This window comes from Pteropus alecto, unplaced genomic scaffold, assembly GCF_000325575.1.
Source record: "Pteropus alecto unplaced genomic scaffold, ASM32557v1 scaffold3, whole genome shotgun sequence".
Taxonomy (NCBI): domain Eukaryota; kingdom Metazoa; phylum Chordata; class Mammalia; order Chiroptera; family Pteropodidae; genus Pteropus; species Pteropus alecto.
In genome coordinates, this window is record NW_006442484.1 from 5184503 (window position 1) to 5191025 (window position 6523).

Below are 6523 nucleotides of genomic sequence, written 5' to 3' on the forward strand. Positions count from 1 at the left end.
CCAGTTATCTTTTGATGTTAATGTAGAACCAGGCATATAAAGACGTAACTTACTCATCTAACTCATTATTTATGATTTCCTGGTGAATTTTCCTCTTTAAAAAAATAATAATAATAATTGCCTGAATAGGGAATACATACAAAGGTACAAAAATCCAAATGGTTCTAAAATGTATTGAGCGAGAAAGCAGTCTCTGTCCACACATTGTGCACTCTGTTCCAACCCATGGGCATGTCACCCCATAGCAAAGGGCTCTCCCACCTCAGCGCCAGCACCAGCTGATCTCCAAAGTGTCACTTCCTGGGGATCCTGCCTCCTCAGGAAGCATTTGCTGTCACATCACTTGAATAAAGAGGCCCTGTTGGTTTCCCCCTTCATTATCTGTTTTCTAATTATTGTCTGTCCCCAGCCCACCCCAAGTACCCATATTTCTAAGGGCAAGAACTTTGTCTTCTTCGTAATCATATCCCCAGTGATTGAGATGATACTGGCACATCATGTTTGTTTCATTAATTAATCCATTCAAAACACATTCATGAGTATTAGGCACTGGGGGTTAGCAGTGAACAAAATCAGCAAATTTTCTGTCTTTAAGAAGCCTACATTCTAGTACTATGAGACAAAAAATTATCAAAAAAAATAAGAAAAATATATGTTATGGCAGAAAGTGGTAAATGCTGTGAAGAAAAATAAAACAAAAAAAGAGAACAGAGATTTCTAGGGGTGGCAGTGGGATTGCCATTTTAAAGGGGTGGTCAGGAAGGCCCCACTTCGAAGGTGACATTTGAGCAGCAATCTCTTAAGGGAAGGCAGGAGGGAACCATGCAGAGATCTTGGAGGAAAAATTTTCCAGGTAGAGGGAACAGCATGTGCAAAGGCCCAGAGGTGAGAGTAGGTGTGGTTATTCTAGAAACAGCAAGGAGACCAATGTAGCTGGAGCAGAGTTGACAAGGAGGGAATTAGTAGGAGATGAGGGCTTCAGCAAAGAGGGAAAGTAAAGAGATGCCAGGTGGGGCAAAACCATGGAGGCCTTTGTAAACATTGAGTTGGGGAGCATTGGTCGATTTACATTTTAAAAGGATCACTAGGGCTGCTGTCCTGAGAACAGAATATAAAGACACACAGGAGGAAGTTGATGCTATTGCAGTCATCCATGGTTGGACTAGGGTGATAGCAGCAAAGGAGGTGAGAGGCACTCACATTCCAGATATATTTTGAAGGTGGCCAATAAAATTTGCTCATAATTTTGATGAGGGTGTGAAAAAAAAAAAAAGGAGGAGTCAAGTTTGACACCAAGGATTTGGACTTGAGCAACCAGAAGAAAAAACGTGTATTTACTGAGAATGAAGAAGACTGTGGGAAGATGTTTGAAGGAAGAGTGGAGATCAGGAGTTATGTTTTAGACATGGTAAGCTCGAGATGCCTGTTTGACATCGAGGTGGAGATCAAGTGTGCAGCTGGAGACACAGGTCTGAAGTTCAGAGGAGAGTTCTGAACTGGAGACATAAATTCAGGTTATAGACATGAGAATAAATGAGCTCCCAAAGAGTGCCTGCCCTGGAGCACTCTAATGCTTAGAGGCTGGGGCAATGAGCAGGAACTAGCAAAAGAAGGAGAAATAGTGAGGTGCGAGGAAAGCCAAGGTGGAGGGAGGGGGGAAGTCAAGCAAAGAGAGTGTGATCAAGGTCAAGTGGGATGAAGGCCGAGGATGCACCACTGGATTTAGCAACATAGCAGTGACCTTGAAAAGGGTATTTAAGCTTCTTTCCAGCCCTGAGATTCTCTAATTATCCTTTTAATTTAAACAATTTATTATGTTTTGATTTAAACAATTAAGTAATGATAGAAGAGTCAAAAGCAGTCTAAAGCAGTTCCCTCATCGAATATCTCGACACCTCTCATACTGTAGGGTGAGAGTAGGAAGCATGGAGTCCTCCAGCTGTTCTCCAGCTGCCCTTATTCTTTGGCACATTAATTCTGCTTAGGGACTCTGGCTTTAAGATTGGAGTCAGGATTGGAGTCTAGCTCCAACATCTTTCTCCTCATTACATTTTTATTTCTTTTTAGAGTAAGAAATTTTCAGCACTGAAACTTCTGGAAGTTCCAAATCAGTTTCATTCTTCATTTTTGCTTTGCTTTAGAAAAATCTGACACTGTCCTATAGGATGTTCTTTTTCATTTTCCTTCAAGCATATTTGTGCTGCTGACTCGTCTGAAAGCATCATTCCTCTAATTCATAATTATGTATCTGAGACAGTCATGGAAAGATAAAGAAAAAGGAAACAAGGCAATGAGGACCCAGGTTCCTAGAAGACCGTAATTTTGTTGTTGATCATTAGGAAGTCTGTCTCAAACTTCTGCGATGCTTAGTATCCAAACATATAACATAAATGGTTCCTCCTATTTGTGTCTTTGGCCCTTATTCTTCTTACTCTTCCTTCGGTAGTTCTATATACATGCCACAAATTTGATCACAGACATTCATCAGTGGTGGACCAGAGTTTCATGGACAGAGTGCTTTCTTTCTCTGGTGGTCTTACAATCCACGGTTGTCTCAGATTCAATGAACTATGATAGAGCCACCTGCAAACTATCTATGCTGAGCACTTACGCTGCTACAAGTGCCCCTTCCGTGTGCCCCACAGCTCCCTGCTTTTCCTTATCTCTTATCTTAGCTCTCAGCATACTATTTTTTCCAATCAATATTAGCTATTTATTATTTTCTTATTTCTTCTTTTTGTACTGTAGAAATAACTCACCTTCAGTAACTCATCTTCATTTTTTGGAAAAAATATTCCAAAATATTTGCCTTTTATTTCTTTTCTCATTTGATTAATTTTTCCCTCCCAGGAAATGAAAATGACATACATTACATAAAGCCTGGATCCCAGTGCTGGTGGCAGCCTAGAGACCTGGGGAGGAAGTCAGGGATCTGGGTTCTTTTCTGGCCATGCAGGAACTTGCTGGCTTGCCATGGTCCAGCCCCTTCCCCTTGCTCACTGAGCTTGGGTATTTAGATCAGGGAAAGAAGGCACTGAGTTAGCCAATCTCTGAGGTCCTTCTTGCCCTGGGGAAGGGGACCTCTAAGACCAAGAGAGCCTGAGAAGTCTGTGCCCTCCTCTAGCATGGAGTAAAACCTTGTTTTTCATGACCACACCCATCCACTCGGGTCTCCCCCAATCACAGATCAGGGTCTAACATCCAGAGAGCCATTCTGAGGTACATTACTGGGAACACAAAAAAGTGTTCCCGAGCTGCCAGGAACCAGAAGACATCCCACTGTAGTGACTGTTTACTCGCCTCTTTTACTGGGACTGGGTCTTGTTCAGCTTTCTGCACACCCTCACTCCCTCTCCCACACTCAGCATTGACAGCACAGAATAGGTACTCAGGAATGCTCACTAAGTGAATGGGTGACTAGCGACAGTATAAGTGTAAGAAATGTTCAATTAGCTAACTGAGAAGGAGTAAAGCAAAGGAGGGAATTATATGATGCCACCGTGGGGTTAGGGAGGACCTAGGATTCAGAACAACATGCGTGAGAAACAACTACTAAGAAATAAGAAGATGACTGTAGGGTTTTGCTTGCCCAGCATCCTTCCCCTGTGCATTAGCCTACCTGGTTTTCCTTGAGGTTACCACCTCTCCCCACTATCAACCCACATAATTTGAGTAGAGTGACAGCCTGAGGTCTTGCAGGTGGCCACGGGCTCCAGCCCAGGGCCGGCCATGTTACAGAAATTGAGCAGCTTCCCTAGAACAATTGGGAATAGGCGGTCTTTCCCCGGGGCCTATAGACCACCAGCCTATGATCCTGTAGCTGCTGGTGGCCCATTTATACCACAGGGAACTCTAACCTGAAAATAAAGCCAACCCAAAAGAAAGCTGAGTAAAAAGGTTGAAGGAAATGGATTCCAGACACACCTATTTGAATCCCTTGCTCCAGCCAAGTCCAACATCCCCTGGACTTTTCAGTAAGATGTCCAATAATTTCCTTTTTTCCTCCCTTAAATCAGTTCGAATTAGGTTTCTACCACAGACAACCAAAACTGTACTGACTAATACAAGCAACAGATTTTCCCAAACTGGCAGACTTGAAACAGTTGTAGGCTTAAAGGAGTAAAATCATATTATTAAAAAAACAGCATTGGAAGTTATACTATCAGGGAGGAGGTGGAGAGCCGTGCCGGGACAGGCGAGAGCTGCCAAGAGCTCTGGTCCCGCCCACCTGTCGTGGCTGGCTGCGTGCAGGGGCTGCTGTGGCTGGAGAACGTGCCTCTCAGCTCAGTGAACTCAGGAAACAGAAAGTTCACTCTGCCTGCCTGTCCTTCTGTTAGCAGGTGTTGCTGCCTTCAAACAGCGCTTCCAAAAGTCTCAAAAAGCTGACAGCAAGGACTCCCAAGCCTGAGGATGGTGGTTGGCACCTGTTCTGCTAGTAAAATTCAAGGAAGCCGCTACATACTATTGCCACCCCAGTGTGACTAGTAGGGGGCGGTTTCTACCCTCACCCCCGACCTCCCATGCCATTTACATTGTAAACATGTCTTGCATAATTTAGCCTCTCTTTTTCTGGCTAAACATTACCCACAGCTGCCTGCTACATGGAAAAATGGGCAACAAATCACTGACCAGGTATGTGTCAGTGAAGAATTAACCAGAGGGGATGTTGACCCTTCATTTCAACAGCTTGGGAGTGAAAGGACTTAAGAGTTACTTGTGCAGAGGGTGGGGGTTGCAATTAATTGTTCTCTTCAGATGATACATGTGTCAGTAAGCAAGGCTTTTCTCCAATATTATTATGACCTCATATTCATTCAGCAGGCAGATTCTTTAAGCAAACAACACAGGCCCAGTGGCAAAGTTTTCATTTGTTTTTCCTCCCAAAAGTTGTGTTTTCAAGGAAGATTAAAAATTGGTTCTGCTTTCCAGTGATTTGAAGTTTCCCATGTGTTATTCAGGAACAAAACAGACTTAAATGCCACTTTATTTATGGCACTTGTTGCTGGGGAAGTTGACATTATTTAAACTATGTACCAGGTACAGTACTGGGAGAAGCTTTTAACATTTATCTCACATATGGATCAATAAAACGTGTATGTGTGAGTATGAGTTTTATTTTATTTTTCTAATGGAAAACTACCACGCAGACAAGCAAACTTAAGCTCAGACAGGCTAAGTAACTAGCTCGAGGTCACAGAACTTGTACGTAGGCAAGAGAGCATTCTCTGAGTCTGTTGGCCCCCAAACTCTACGTTCTGTCTACTTTCTGTCACCTCCAACCGCATAAATGAAGGAATGGCAAAATTTTAAATTTCAATGAGGAACAAAACTGTAAATTGATTTTCCCCTTCTTGGTATTCTAAAAGCACTTACTGTCTTTATCCCTCATCTTTAAGTTAGCTTTATTAAGATATAATTTACAAACAATAAAATTATAATTTTTTATTTTTAATTTTAAGCATGCAGTTGAATGAGTCTGGACAAATGTATACATTTGTGTAACCACCAGTCAAGATACAAAATATTTCCATCACCCCGAAATTCCCTCATCCCGCACCCCTGCTTCCCAGCAACCACTGATCTCATTTCTGACCCCAGAGGTTTCCTGTGCTGTAATTTCATATGGATGGATCACAGAACATGCACTGATTTTTGTGTTTATTTCATAGAACTTAATTTGTTCACGATCATTCATGTACCAGTAGTTTGTCCTTTTTATTACTGAGTAGTGTCCCGCTGTGTGAATGAAGTACAGTTTATCCCTTCACCAGCTGATGGGCATTTGAGCTGTTTCCAGTTTATACTCTCATTAATAAAGCTGCTCTAAATATTCACGTACAAGGCTTTTATTGATCATGTGTTTTCATTTCTCTTGGGTAAATACCTAGGAGTGGGATCTCCAGGTTATACAAGTGCATTTAAACTATATAGGACCATGCCAAACTGTTTTATCTTTCCAATAGCAATACATAGATGAGATTGCCAGTTGCTCCACATCCTTGCCAATAGTTGGTACAGTGAGCCTTTTTAATTTTGGCCATTCTAGTGGATGTTTAGAGATAGCTCATCATAGTTTTAATTTCTGCCTCTCATTTTCACAAAGAATTATAGGCTGGAGGGTCAGAGCTTAAACTTCTGTACTCATGGTCTCATCTGAAGGCCATAACTGGGGATAAATCCTGTGGGCCCAAGTCAAAACCCAAGGAGAAAACCCTACCCTTTGGAAGACAAACCCCATGCCTAGATTTGTCTCAAAGCTTAATTTACCAAGAGATCCATTACTCACAGGTGTCGTTACTGAGAAGACTAGCCTAAATGTGCAGCTGCACTGGTTTTGAAAGGAGAGGGCTGACTTAGCTCTATTCACTAGGCCAGAGTTTTGACCTCAACCTCCATGAACTCCCTAGGCATCTCTTTAGGACCTTGATCAAAGAACAGATATATTAACAGCATGTTGGGCACATTCCAAGCATTAGTGTCCAGGCCTCACAGGGAAGAATACAGACACCACACAAGCAATTAT